Source organism: Chiloscyllium plagiosum, chromosome 8 (assembly GCF_004010195.1).
Source record: "Chiloscyllium plagiosum isolate BGI_BamShark_2017 chromosome 8, ASM401019v2, whole genome shotgun sequence".
NCBI lineage: Eukaryota > Metazoa > Chordata > Chondrichthyes > Orectolobiformes > Hemiscylliidae > Chiloscyllium > Chiloscyllium plagiosum.
The window spans coordinates 96,394,048-96,408,944 of NC_057717.1; the positions used below are offsets into that span (position 1 = coordinate 96,394,048).

At 47.3% G+C, this 14,897-nt stretch overlaps 1 protein-coding gene across 2 annotated transcripts in view; it reads right to left on the reverse strand.

Moving 5' to 3' along the window:
* LOC122552210 (KN motif and ankyrin repeat domain-containing protein 2-like) overlaps positions 1 to 14,897 on the reverse strand; it is a 156,684-nt gene that overhangs the window by 118,997 nt on the left and 22,790 nt on the right. The window lies entirely within an intron of this gene.

Below are 14,897 nucleotides of genomic sequence, written 5' to 3' on the forward strand. Positions count from 1 at the left end.
ACACAACCCCCTTTCCTTCCACATCACGTTCACTTAGGAGTTCTGCGCCAATTTTTAAGCCTCTGAATGGGATCACAGTGGGAAACATTTGGAAAGCTGTGCTCTATGTAAATGCGAGTTGTTGCCCAGTAAGCATTGATTAGATACAGGGACTGTCCCACAGGAAATCCTTGCTCATTTGGAGATGCCGGTGTTGGACTGGGGTGTACAAAGTTAAAAATCACACAACACCAGGTTATAGTCCAACAGGTTTAATTGGAAGCACTAGCTTTCGGAGCGTCACTCCTTCATCAGGTGATAGTGGAGGGCTCAATTCCTAACACACAGCATTTATAGCAAAAATTTACAGTGTGATGGAACTGAAATTATACATTTGAAAAATTGATTATCTGTTCAGCCTTTCATTTGATAGAATACCATGATAGTTTCACTTCTTCATTTGTCTAGCTATCACCATTGTTAACAGCTAACCTGAGAATGCAACTTTTTAAAAAAAGGTTTTGTGATTTACACATGAAAGAAGGACTATAACCTAGTGTTGTGTGATTGTTAAACTTGCTTATTTGTTAATCATAGATATTCTCCATTTTACTAACAGCCTCCCCTAAGGGTTCTCTTCTGAAAAGGAGAGGGGGTGTCAAGACCACATTCCTGTTAGTGGGAGCTTGCTGTGCGTGAACTGATGGCCACATTTTCTAACATTACAACAGTGTCCACACTGGAAAAAATTACCTCAGTGGTTATAAAGTGCTTTGGGCAGCCTGAAGCTTGTGGGAGATACTTTGTAAAAATGCAGCTCCTTCTCTTGTTCCTCTATAACAGAGTGCAAAGAAATTGCAAAAAAAAGGGTGAGATCTGTTCTTACAGTAAGTAAACGTTCCTTGCTTTGAGATCAGAGGTCACAGTCAAACATCTGGAACCTTCCATCACATGGTGCAGAAACATGGTGGGGGGGGAATTGGGTCCTGATATTTTATCACTTTTCATCCATTGTGGTCTCACTGTGCACCCCTCCCTCACCACATGCACTCCCTCATGTCTCACCCTGCTCCCAATACCTCTACCCTCAGTGCCTTCCAGTTGTAGTGGACTCTGTCTCTATAATTTTTGAGCTCTGTTGAGCAACAGATGGAATGGTTTCTAATAGTACGCTTGCTGCCAAATTCTCAAATGTTCAAGCACAGTCCCAGCCATCGCAGCTGTTCCAACTTGGAGCCTGGCCATCAGGCAGTACTGGGCCCCACTCCCCACCCTACAGGCCTGCCTGACAAGCCCCACTCCTCCGATGTGCTAAAAACTTCCATCACTACAGTACACAAGAGGTAGTGGTTGGTCCAATGGGCACAGTGTGGATCGAACATCCACTGCTATTATAACAGACCTTTGAGGATCTCAGGCTGCATCAAGAGCCTGCGCAAGGAGATTAATGAAGTAATGTTGAGAGAAATGCCTTTCGTTTTGGGAAGATAGAATCCAGGCCTTGGATGTTGTGCAGTGCAGATTCACCGGAACAATACCAGGGTTAAATTATAAGGGAGGTACTATTAGCACTGCTGCCTCACAGCGCCAGGGACATGGGTTCGATTCCAGCCTGGGGCAACTGCCTGCGTGGAGTCTGCACATTCTCCCCGTGTCTGCGTGCGTTTCCTCCGGTTTCCTCCCACAATCCAAAGATGGGCAGGTTAAGTGGATTGGCCCTTCAGAATTGACCCGTAATGTCCAGGTTAAGTGGGAAATGCAGGATTGGGCAGGAGGGTGAGTCAGGGTGGGATGCTCCACAGAGGGTTTTTGTGGACTCGATGGGCCGAATGGCCTGCTTCCACACTCTAGGGATTCTATACGGACAAGCTGCATGTGATTGGGTTTGTATTCCCTTGTGGAAACAAGAGTGAGCAGCAATCTAATGATGTTTAAGATGATGCAAGGTTTTGAACAGGGGAGAGGGAGAGAGAGAGTGTTCCGAGTAGTGGGAGGGGTCCAGAATACGAAGACTGGAACTTCAAAAACAGGCTGGGCATGATGTCAGAAAGGGTCAGCGGGAACCTGAGACACTCTTCCTCAACGAGAAGCAGGTCAACTGAAATTTTCAAAACAAAGATTGCTAGGATCTTGATAGGCTGGTGTAAGTATGGACGTGGGGCTGGGCTGGGTAACTTCAAGTGTTTCTTGAATTCTGTACTTCTATAACACGATAGTTCCACTCTCATGCAATCCCGCGTTATAAGAAAATTGCACAACAGCAGCACCATTTAAAGTAATGGGGCTGGAATCGAGTTATAACCAATACACCCTTTAAAAGCTCGCGTTTTAGAAACAGTGCCCCCAACTCGTCAAGCGCGTTATAGTGAATTTGCATAAACGAAACACACGTTATAGCAGAACGACCTGTACATTATTTACAGAGTAGGGAGAGATCCTGCATGACCATCTTGGAGTCAGTCTCTACACACTGACCTGATGTATCTGCCTCTAATGTTATTAGCTATTCTACTGATAAGTATTACTACAAAGCAAGTAATGGTGCTTGTGGTAGTATTCCTACCTCTGAGCTAGGAGGTCCAGATCCAGGTCCCACCTGCTCCACAGGTATAGAATAACATCTCTGAACAGGTTGCCTAGAAAATATCTTATGGTTTTACCTGCAAGAAACCTTGCAGATGAATCCTTGGCTCCACTGTAGCTACACTGTCCCCAAAGTTTTCCCCACCTTGACCCCATTTGGAGCTTGACTATTGTCGACTCAGCATTGAGAACAGAGAGTGGGCTCTGGAGCAGTGTTGTGAGAGCAGGGGTATAGCAGTCTGAACCAGGTCAGTGCTCCAGCCAGCCACATTAGTAAACCGTGGTTCATTGTCTCAACCCCAAGGAGAGGCCCCCTTCAGTCAGTCATTCTGTTTCTCGCACAGCTGAGGTAGAGCACCCAAAGGTGATCAGCACTGACTCCACACCCTGATGGTATCTGGGGCTAACAGTTTCAGGTGGGGCCCAAAACAGAGGTGCCACTCGCTCTCTCCCTGCAGAGCCATTTGCAAAGTAGACTTTTTGACATGCTGGTCAGAGAGTGTTACAGTGGGGGGTTTGGGATACATCAGAGAGTGTTACAATGAGGGGTGTGGGATATATCAGAGAGTGTTACAGTGAGGGGTGTGGGGTATATCAGAGAATGTTACAGTCAGGGGTGTGGGATATATCAGAGAGTGTTACAGCGAGAGGTGTAGGGTAAATCAGAGAATTTTACAATGAGGGGTGTGGGGTATATCAGAGAGTGTTACAATGAGGGGTGTGGGATATATCAGAGAATGTTACAATGAGGGGTGTGGGGTATATATCAGAGAATGTTACAGTCAGGGGTGTGGGATATATCAGAGAGTGTTACAGCGAGAGGTGTGGGGTAAATCAGAGAATGTTACAATTAGGAGTGTGGGGTATATCAGGTAGGGTTACAGTGAGGGGTGTGGGGTATATCAGAGAGTGTTACAGTGAGGGGTGTGGGGTATATCAGAGAGTGTTACAGTGAGGGGTGTGGGGTATATCAGAGAGTGTTACAGTGAGGGGTGTGGGGTATATCAGAGAGTGTTACAGTGAGGGGTGTGGGGTATATCAGAGAGTGTTACAGTGAGGGGTGTGGGGTATATCAGAGAGTGTTACAGTGAGGGGTGTGGGGTATATTACATACCCAACATTCCCCAATTCTCGTCTTTCAGACACAGTGCATTTCTGAACATTGTTGGGATATCGCTGAATGTTAAAATCAACATTTATAAACCACAGTTTCTGCTGCAGACCACCCAACTGGACTCCATTTAACACACTGGCAGATTAATAGCAACTCAGTGCAAACCCTCCAGGGTGGTGCCGAGACCAGCTACAGTGTGGGCTTCTCTTACAGACATGACAAACACCAGACATGGCACAATTGAAACACAACGGCTCAGAGGATTTCGGACCGTCCAAGGATTAATTCCCTGCATTCCACACACCCTGAAACCCCAGCAGCATGGAACATCCTCACCTGCATTCACTCTAATTCCCATCCAGGACTGAAAACACACAGCAGAGCTTGGCAGAGGTAATTCATATTCCCCACACCCTCCCCTCACTGTAACACTCTCTGACATGCTCCACACCCCTTGCTGTAATATTCTCTGATATACCCCACAGCCCTCGCTGTAACACTCTCTGATATACCCCACACCCCTCACTGTAACATTCTCCGATATAGCCCACACCTCTCACACTAACATGTGTGATATAGAGGCTGCAGTGCCTCATTGCCCAGTGAAAGGAGGGGGTTCTGTGCATTTATAAACTTGGAGTCTGATTGACAGGTGTCCCTGCACTGGTACAGAGGTCACTAATTTCAACCAGTGAGCTGTAAAATCAAACTAACGATAGAACTGAAGAGGATCAGAGATTGTGTTTTGATTCCTGACAGGGAATCGGTTGACCATGGTGATCTGTTGGACAGTCCAGCAGCCAGACATTAGAAGACAAAGAGTAGAACTGCTCTCCCCTTATTGCCTTGGCCTTTCGCCAGACCAGCTTTGATAACGGAACCCTGCTCTGGAACTGGGTGGCGTACAAAGGGAATGTCAATGAGCTTCAGCATCTGCGTCATTGGATCTTCACACAAACCTCAGTCCATGACAGCCAGTCCTTTCCAAAATTAGACCCTATCAGAAATGATTACATCCTAACCCATCACCACATTCAGCACTTGGACTGCTGCAGTGATTATCTGGAACAAATGTGTCTGCTTCAGTGTTCACATTGAACTGTCAGTTTGCTTTCTTCCTCATACAGCTCCCAGCTGCAATGTGTAATTCACTGTCAGGTAACGCTCAACATACATTGTCAGCTCAGAACATGGACCTCCACCCGGGAACTCAGGCCTCTATCCGAGAGTTCAGGCATCCGTATGGGAACTCAGGCCTCTATGCAGGAGTCCAGGCCTCCATCCGAGAGCTCAGGCCTCCACCCAAGAACTCAGGCTTCAACATTGGAACTCTGGCCTCTATGCAGGAGTCCAGGCCTTCACCCGAGAGATCAGGCCTCCACCCAGGAACTCAGGCCTCCATAGACGAAAGTGGAAGACCTGGAAAAATGGTGCACTGAGAACAACCTAGCTCTCAATGCCGACAAAACCAAACTCATTATTGACTTTCGGCAGGATGTTATTCATGTTCCCCTATACATTAACAGCACAGAGGTGGAACGAGTGGAGAGTGTCAAGCTCCTGGGAGTGGTCATCACAATAAGCTTTCTTGGACTCTTCATGTGGACACACTGGTTACAAAGGCCTAACAAGGTCTCTTCTTCCTCAGGCAGCTGAGGAAATTTGGCATGATGGCGAATACCCTTGCCAACTTTTATAGGTGCACCATCGAGAGAATTCTGTCTGGATGTATCACTACCTGGTATGGCAACTGTACCGTTCAAGATTGGAGACGGTTACAGAGAGTGGTGAACATGGCCCGGACAATCACAAAGGCCAACCCCCCCATCTATAGAATCCATCCACCAGGCCCGCTGTCAAGGAAAAGCCGCCAGCATTCTCAAAGATCCATCCCACCCTGGTAATGTTTTTCTACAACCTCTACTATCGGGGAGAAGGTACAGAAGCCTGAACACACGCACCAGCCGGTTTCAAAACAGTTTCTACCCTACTGTTGTTAGAATACTGAATGGACTCACAAACTCTTAACATTCGCCTGTACCTGTGTTTTTGTTGTTGCCTCTGTTTACGTATTATTTACTTATGTATGCTATTTGAACTGCCTATAAGGCTCGCAAGACAAAGCTTTTCACTGTGTCTCAGTACACGTGACAATAAATTCAATTCAATTCAATTCAATATGCAACTCAGGCCTCCAACCAGGAGCTCAGGTCTCCACCTGGGAGCTGGGGCCTGGACCAGGGAGCTTGGGCCTGTACTGGGGGTATGGGCCTCCATATGCGACTCAGGCCTCCAACCAGGAATTTAGGTTTCTATCCGGGAGCTCGTGCACTATTCAGGACAGGTGCTTTTTATGTACAAGACAAGGACAGGCTGGACACAAGGACACAGGCCACAGTCTAGCCGGCTAGCTAAAGGGAAAAACTAATCAGAAAAAACCTATCAACACTACTTAGAAATGGACTGGTGATCCAGGAGCTCCATTTTGAGGTACACAAGATGAGTCCGACTGGAATGTTTTACTGGATGTTCCTTCTGGAGTCTTGAAATTGAAATTGAAATAATGCAGCCTACAGAACCCAGAATGCAAGCCAAGTCCCGGATTGCAGGCCTGCTTCATTCAGCCTAGAACAGGCAACAGTTTATGCAAAACAGGCCTCATCAACAGCAGCTCACTGGCTCTAACCCAGGGGTTAAGCCGGATCAGTCGGAATAAGCTACAAACTGGCCTTGCAATGCCTCTGGGTTAGAGAGGCCCTGTTATTTCTCAGAACCAAACAGATGGTAGCTGGAACTTTGCACTCTTAGTAATCCATTTTGTCAATGGTCCATTGAAATTTTTTTATCGTCTTTCAGAACACTGTTCATAACGGAACACTTGTTTTTCCTTTATTCATTCATGGGATCTGTATGCCACTGGCTGGGTTCAGCATTTATTGCCCGTCCCCAGTTGCCCCTTGAGAAGGTGGTGGTGAGCTGCCTTCTTGAACGGCTGCAGTCCACCTGCTCTAGGTAGACCCACAATACCCTTAGGGAGGGAATTCCAGGATTTTGACTCAGCGACACTGAACGGTGATTGGCTCAGAGGGAAACTTGCAGGGGGTGGTGTTCCCATGTATCTGCTGCTCTTGTCCTTCTAGATGGAAGTGATCGTGGGTTTGGAAGGAGCTGTCCAGAGAGCTTTGGTGAATATCTGCACTGCATCTTGTAGATAGTACACACTGCTGCTACTGAGCATCAGTGGTAGAGGGAGTGAATGTTTGTGTGCGTGGTGCCAATCAAATGAGCTGTTTTGTCCTGAATGGTGTGAAGCTTTGTGAATGTTGTCAGAGCTGCAACCATCCAGGCAAGTGTGGAGTATTCTGTCACACTCCTAACTTGTGCCTTGTAGACAGTGGACTTGCTGTGGGGGAAGTCAGGAGATGAGTTGCTGCAGGATTCCTAGCCTCTGACCGCATCCCTGATGAAGGGCTTATGCCTGAAATGATTCTCCTGCTCCTCGGATGTTGCCTGACCTGCTGTGCTTTTCCGGCACCACATGCTCAACCCTGCTCTTGTAGCCACTGCATTTACATGACTAGTCCAGTTGAGTTGCTTGTCAACGGTAAACCCCAGGATGTTGATGCTCAGGTATTCAGTGATGATGACACCATTGAATGTCAAGAGATGACAATTGCACTCTGTTGGAGTTGATCATTGCCTGGTATTTGTATGGCACAAATTTTACTTCCCAATTGTCATCCCAAACCTGGATATTGTCCAGATCTTGTTATATTTGAACACGGAGTGCTTCAGTACCTGAGGAGTGGTGAATGGTGCTGAACATTGTGCACTCATCAGCCAACATCCTACTTCTGACCTTATAGTGGAGGTCTAATGCACCTAACACTACGGGCAATTTAGAATGACCAATTCACCTGACCTGCACATCTTTGGACTGTGGGAGGAAACCGGAACACCCGGAGGAAACCCATGCAGACACAGGGAGAACATGCAAACTCCACACAGTCAGTCACCCAAGACTGGAATCGAACCCAGGGTCCCTGGCGCTGTGAGACAGCAGTGCTAACCACTGAGCCACTGTGACACTCAATTTCTTGTGGTCTTGGGTAGAACAGTTGCCATACCAAGGGGTGATGCATCTGGATAGGATGCTTTCGATGGTGCATCTATAAAAAGAGTTATTATGGACATGCTGAATTTCCTTTCCAGTGAGTTTTCCCCTGACTCCCATTAACTCCAGTGTTGCTATGGCTCCACTGTTGGTCAGAACTGGCCTTGGGGTCAGGGGCAGTGATGGTCATCTTGCCTCTGAAATTCAGCCTCCTGTCTATGTGTGAACCAAAGAGGAGGTCACAAACTGAGTGACCCTCGCTTGAGAGCAAGCGAGCAAACTATTGCCAAACAATTACAGCTTGAACTCACCAGTTTACTTTACTGATGGGGCAATAATTGCTTTCCAGGAAAAGGTGCATTGAAAATTGGCCTGAGGGGGAAAACGGAAGCAATCCTGGGCACTCTGTAAATTTGCGGAGTGGCCAAATCGGGAAATTGTGGGCTGTCATGAAGATGCACTTTAGCTCTGACACAAATAGAACTCTCGGGAGAGTGAAAAACTCCTCCCAACGCTCTCTGCCAGGAAAACCCGCCTGCTGATTTCCATTCGATCAGAGATCAGCTCCAGGAAAGGATTCCTTCAGTCTCGAACAAGCATTCCTCAGCAACATATGGTGGTGGGACTGCTGCCCGGCATGGGTACCTGTGTCTCAGCGAGGAGCAGCCTGGCAAAGAGACTGGCAGATGGAATAGTGGGCAACCCCTCCTTACATCAGGCCAAGCGCCCTGTCAGCTCCTGAGCCCACACTGTCTGAAACCCGTCTCTGAACAGAGAGGTGTCAGACTACCCATTACTGCTTGCTCACAGAGGCCTGTGATGGAACTAAACTGGGGTTTCAGCCAGTGGATGGACCAGCTATTTAGGATCTGACCGACTCTCCAGCCCACACTCTCTTTCCTAAAGACTCTGAGTGATGGAAGCATCCATTAGAAAGCGAACATTGCTGATGTTTGCTTCTTGTCAGGAGAACTGGTGTCAGGGAATATTACACTCATCTGTCCTGCGCCATCTTCACACACCTGCTGTAGCTGATCTGTAAACCACGCTGTAACATCGTCATCTAACTACAGCCAGAGGTGACCCCTCTTTCAGCTGCCCTCCACATTACCCTCTCGAAGAGATCTCTGTCCAGCTCTGGTAAAACAGTTCTTTTTCTCAATCTCACCTTTTAGAGGTCTTTTTGCTCTTGCCAATTCAAGCACCTTTTTGTCTTTTGCATTTGTCTTACAGTCTGCACCTAGGACTTGTAGCATACGTCTTCAGGTTAAAACAGATTGCAAATGCATTTGTTGCACCTACTTCATTTGAATCATGCACCGTCCCTTTTATTGATCTTGAAATTATAGAAGGAGGCTGGAAAAAGCTGATGGTTTTGCTGTCCTGAGCTCTATTCCTGAAATTCAGGGGTGAGGCCATGGTGTGATGGACCAGATTCCAGAAATGAAATTCAGTCAGAACGATGAAACACCCAAGTCAGGATGCGGCAAGGAACTTGAAAATGACGGTGTTAACTGCATGCTGAGCCCCCAGTACAGTAGCTTACTGAAAGAGTTAAGCAACTCCATAACTGTCCGATCAAAGTGAAACTGCCCAGTCCTATTACACCCAGTATTATATTCATCATGCAACAGGAAGCTATGACTCCCTAAATATCGCTCCACCTCAACGAGAGAGAAGACTGACATGTTTGCAAATGTATTCATCTGAAGGTGGATAATCCGAATCAGTCTCCTCCCATGACCAGCATCTTCCATCCACAAAGCATCTTTAACATCAGGAAATGTTCCAGGATATTTTCCAGCTAAAACATGACACCATGCCAGATGAAGAGGTTAGGGAATAAGGAGCAAAGTTGGGTTAAGGAGGTTTTAGTCAGGATTTTAAATGAGGAGAGATGGAGAGAATTAAGGAGAGCTATAGTCTGCGCAGTTGAATGCATGGAAGCCAATAAGAAGGAGTGATAGCAGAACTGGAAGACTACAGAGTCCCTGGAGCTGAGGAAGATCTGCTACAATCAGACTGAAAAGCAAAGCCCATTCAATAGGCTCCATGGTTGATCCCTGCTCTTATTTCTCAGTGTCATTAAAGGCTCCAATGTTGGGTGAAGAGGGGACTGGAGCCACAGAGTGGAGGTTAACCTCTCACCTGGTGTTGGTAACGTCATTCCCCAACTCCACCTCCTTCAGGAGATCCCATTACCCTGTCTAAAGCACACGGGTACTGCGGGCAGGAAGGGGGAGATGTCACTTCGAGGAAAGAGAGTGCAGGAAACCAGTCCTGAGGTGTGAACCATCCTATATGTAACTGGACACTGCAGCAAGAAGCTGACTATGTGTCTGAAAGCAGTGCTGGAACGGCAGGAGGCTATTCGGCCCACTCTGCCATTCAGTGATCTAAAACCCCATTGCGTCTTAACTGATAAAAATCTACCCGGTCTTAGGCTTGAAGACTTTAGTTGAGCCCGACTTGGAGAAGTGAGCATCATTGCAGGATGAAGGTTGCAGAGGGGAGGGAGTTACTGTAGTGGGAGTTTGGTAGAATGTCGTCGAGTCTCTTGCCAACTTGACCCCAGGCCTTGTAACCACGGGGACACAGTGGCGAGTCTACGGAACTCTCACTGAGGCTTCATTCTGTTCAATAAGTATCTGCCCATTGACAGCGGTCACACACAGCTCAAAGGAACAGGAAACAACCACGAGACTTAACATGAAGCAAATCAAAGGGGAATGGGGGAATGGCAGAGATTCCTGAATTGCAGGGGCCCAGTACATGCTCCCCCTGAAATCAGTGCCTGACCAAAACCCCTGCTGATACAGGAGGCATCTGAATGTTTGCACTCACACAAAATAGCAGGTAGGCCACCATTCAACAGGATCGTGGCTCATCTGTTTACATTCTGAATTCCACACCCAGCCACCCAATAGACTACGGCCCTCTCCTAGCCCACAGGCCGAAGAGGAATCTATCAACTTCCACTTTAAAAACATTCCGTGATCCTGTCTCCTTTGCCTTCGGATGCAGCGAGTTCAAAAGTCACACAGCCCTCTCAGAGAAAAGATTCCCCAATCTATGTCCTGAAAAGGTGAACCCCCGATGTTAAAACCGAGCCCACCCCCAGTCCTGGACTCACCCACAACATGAAACATTTTTTCCACGTCCACCTTACTAGGACCATTGATCTTGTACTCTTCAATCCAATCGCCCTGCAATCTTCTAAACTCCGGGGGAAACTAGCCAGATGTATCCCTAAAACAACCCACTCACTCCAGGTCTCCATCTGAGTAAACCTCCTCTGAACTTCCTCCAAATCCTTTACATCCTTTCTTAAATAAGGAGACCAAAACTAAACACACAGTACTTGAACAGTGGTCTCACCAATGCCTTGCATAGCCCTTGAAGCTCTCCTTAATTCTTCAAAAATATTTGACAAACAATTAACTGGCGAAGAGGGGAAATTGAGAGAGGAGCCAGTCTCTATTTCCTGTTTAAATCACACCATAATTCCCAGATTTCTGGTTGTAGCTGGAGGCCAGGAAACTAACAGACTAATGAAGATCAGTATCGTTCCATCTTGTATACAGACCTGAGGGGGGCGGGGGGGGAGTTGTGTGTGTGTGTGTGTATGTGTCTCACACCTGCATTAATTGGATACCCTCTGATCACCAGGTTAGAGGGAACCAATCCCAAGCTCGGTTGGTGAAAACCACGGCTACCCTTCCAGGTTGTGTCTCAGTCTCTGGTTGGAATTTCTAGTTTGGTTTCCCCACCCCAGACCCCGATGCAGTATCGACGGACTGCTGTCCTGTCAGGGGAGCTATCTTCAGGAGGATACATTAAACTGAAGCTGCCCATGTTGGCACGGTTTAATAGAGAACGGGGAGCCCATCAGGACTTCTGAGGCAACGTTGTACACAGAGTTGTTGTGGGCAAGTCAGGGAACAATTATCATCAATTGTTGGATAAACTCATCTGGCCCTTTCAGAAATCTGCCGTCCTTACCTGGTCTGGGCTTCACATGACTCTAGACCCACAGTAATGAGGTTGACTCTTAACTGCCCTCTGGGCAATTAGGGATGGGCAATAAATGTTGGCCTAGCCAGCGACATCCCATCCCATGAATGAATGAATACATTTTTAAAAATGACTGAATGAGCCACTCAGTTCAAGGGGCAATTAGGGATGGGCAACAGTTAATGAAGCCTATTTGGGAGTACTGTGTCCAGTTCTGGTCTCCCTGCTATAGGACGGACATTATTGAACTGGAGGGGGTTCATAAGAGCTTTACCAGGATGTTGCCAGGACTGGAAGGTTTGAGTTATAGGGAGAGGCTGGTTAGGCTGGGGCTATTTTCACTGGAGCATAGAAGGTTGAGAGGTGACCCGATAGTGATTTGTAAAATCATGAGGGCTACAGATAAGGCGAATGGCAGGTCTTTTCCCTAGAGTTGGTGATTTCAAGCCTATAGGGCATATATTAAAGGTGAGAGGAGAAGGATTTTAAAAAGACATTTTTTGGACAGAGAGTGGTTTGTGTGTGGAATGAACTTCCAGAGGAAGTGGTGGATGCGAGTACAGTTACAACATTTAAAAAGACATTTGGATTAACACATGAGTAAGAAATGTTTGGAGGGATATGGGCCAGGAGCAGGCAGGTGGGACTAGTTCAGTTTGGGATTATGGTCGGCAAGGACTAGTTAGACTGAGGAGTCATACAGCAGGGAAACAGACCCTACAAGCCAAAATAAATGGAACTGATCTTAAATCTTAGAGCTGTTTGTGGGACCATTTTATTTAGGTACAATAACTGCAAGAGAATTCACTCAAAGTCACCGTGTGAAACACTTTGAGATGTTTTGCACAGAAGTCTAATGGCTCTAGATTAAGTTTCTTTCTTCTTCACCATTGGAGAGTGAGTACAGAGTCTCAGTTCCCAAACCACAGCCAGTGCGTCTGGAACTCTTTCCCCCCTGCAATGGCCCCTGCAATGTTTGTGCAGGATGGCTGCTTGCTCAACCATTCCTACCTGAGGGCTGGTGACGTCATCCAGCATTTATGTGCAGGTCTTGGGAGCAACACTGGGGACACGAGAGAAGATGTGGACCACCCCCTCTCAATCTACAACGGGAATGGCAGCACTGGGGGATAGTTACCTTGTCAGGCACCACTGCCACTGCTTCCTCCACACACAGTTCTCAGTCAGTTCAAATGCTTGCTAAAGGGTCAATCAAGACCAATGGGAGGAGAGGAAGGGGGAACGGCAGACAGAGATGGGCACTTCTGCTGCATGCAGCTTACTGGCATCTTGGGCTGTCACATATACACACACACGCACGCACATATGGCCTGAATTAGGCCAACCTTCCGAACATGTGCAACACATATGGGCCACTCCCTCACTGAGACGCCTATTGTGTACGCTGCATACCAGGAGTCGACTGAGCAACGAGCCGCTGACAATACAAACACAGGTTGGAGGATGTGCCCTGAGGTGCCAGACCTCCTTGACTCTTTTGCAGCATCCATTCAAAGGCAAACCCACTAGATGCAAGGAGGAGGCATTTTGGCCCCTTGAGCCTGCCTGGCTATTCAATGAGGTCACGTTAACCTCAACTCCACTTTCCGGCCCAGAACCCTTGGCCCTCAAGTAGATGTAGATTCTGCACTGAATAAAGTCAATGCCCCACAGCCCATCATGGGAGGGATGTCCAAAGACTAACAGTGCTGTGAGGGGAGAACATCTTCCTCCCTTTCATCTTCAGTGGAACATCCTTTACATTGAAATTGCTCCCTTTCCAGTTCTAAATTCCCCCACTAGTAGAAGAAACTTAGAATCCCTACAGTGTGGAAGCAGGCCATTTGGCCCATCAAGTCCTGCACAAACCCTCCCTTCAAAAAGCATCCCACCCAGCTCCATAATCCCACATTTTCCTAGCTAACCCACTTAACCTGATTCGGAGATGCCGGTGTTGGACTGGGGTGTACAAAGTTAAAAATCATAACCTGGTGTTGTGTGATTTTCCACTTAACCTGCACATCCTTGAGCACTGTGGGCAATTTGGCCAATCCACCCTCACCTGCACACCTTCTCACTGTGGGAGGAAACCCACACAGGCCGAGGGAGAATGTGAAAACTCCACACAGACAGTTGCCCGAGGGTGGAATCGAACCCAGTCCCTGATACTGTGAGGCAGTAGTGCTATCCACTCAGCCACCGATCTTCTTAGCATCTACATTGTCAAACCTCCTCACAATATTAAATGCTTCAATAAGATGACCTCTGACTTGATCACCTCCTCAACCTACTCTCCTAAGACCAACCGTTACATCCCAGGAATCAGCCAAGTGAAGATTCTCTGAATGATCACGAGTGCAAGACTAACCCTCCTTAAATAAGGAGACAATGATGCACTCCTCGAGATGTGGTCTAACACTTTGTACCAGTGGGGCTCATGTTTTTGTGATGCCTGTATGAGATTTCTCTGTACTGCAGCAGCCTGTCGCCTTTCTCTATCTAAATAATATTTTGTTCTTCCATTTATCCAACCACCTCAGCAAAGGTAAGCTCATTATGTTGTGTGGTTGCTCACTTTTAGCTGCTGTGACTAACATTAAAGCTACATTAAATGGCCCTCAAACACAGTGGCGTTTCCACGTGTGCCTCTGTGTCACCTGTCCCTCAGACCCTATCCACTAATGGGCTTCCTAAATCCACAGGCAACGATCAGAGATGTCCCCCTGCCAGTAGTCATCCTTCACCCCAACAACAGCACGTGTGCCTCAAGAATGGCACATTCCATTCAGCGGGGGGGGGAGCAATTGAACAATGGGCAGAGAAAATGCCAAGCATCAGTGAAGCCAACAGCCTGCACTTTTGCTCCCTAATCCTGCTGGCCTACCCACTCCATGGTGCCCAACTCTTTCTGTCAGTCAGATACCTAGTGCCTGGTATGGACACTGTATAACACAAGGTCCACTGATAAAGCTGCTGAGAAATTTGCAATCCTGCTTTAAAACTGAAATATCTTTAAATAATAAACCCACAGGCTTTCAAAGCCCACGTTCTTTTGCTAATGAACTAAGCACCACTTGACCTATGTTATGCCCA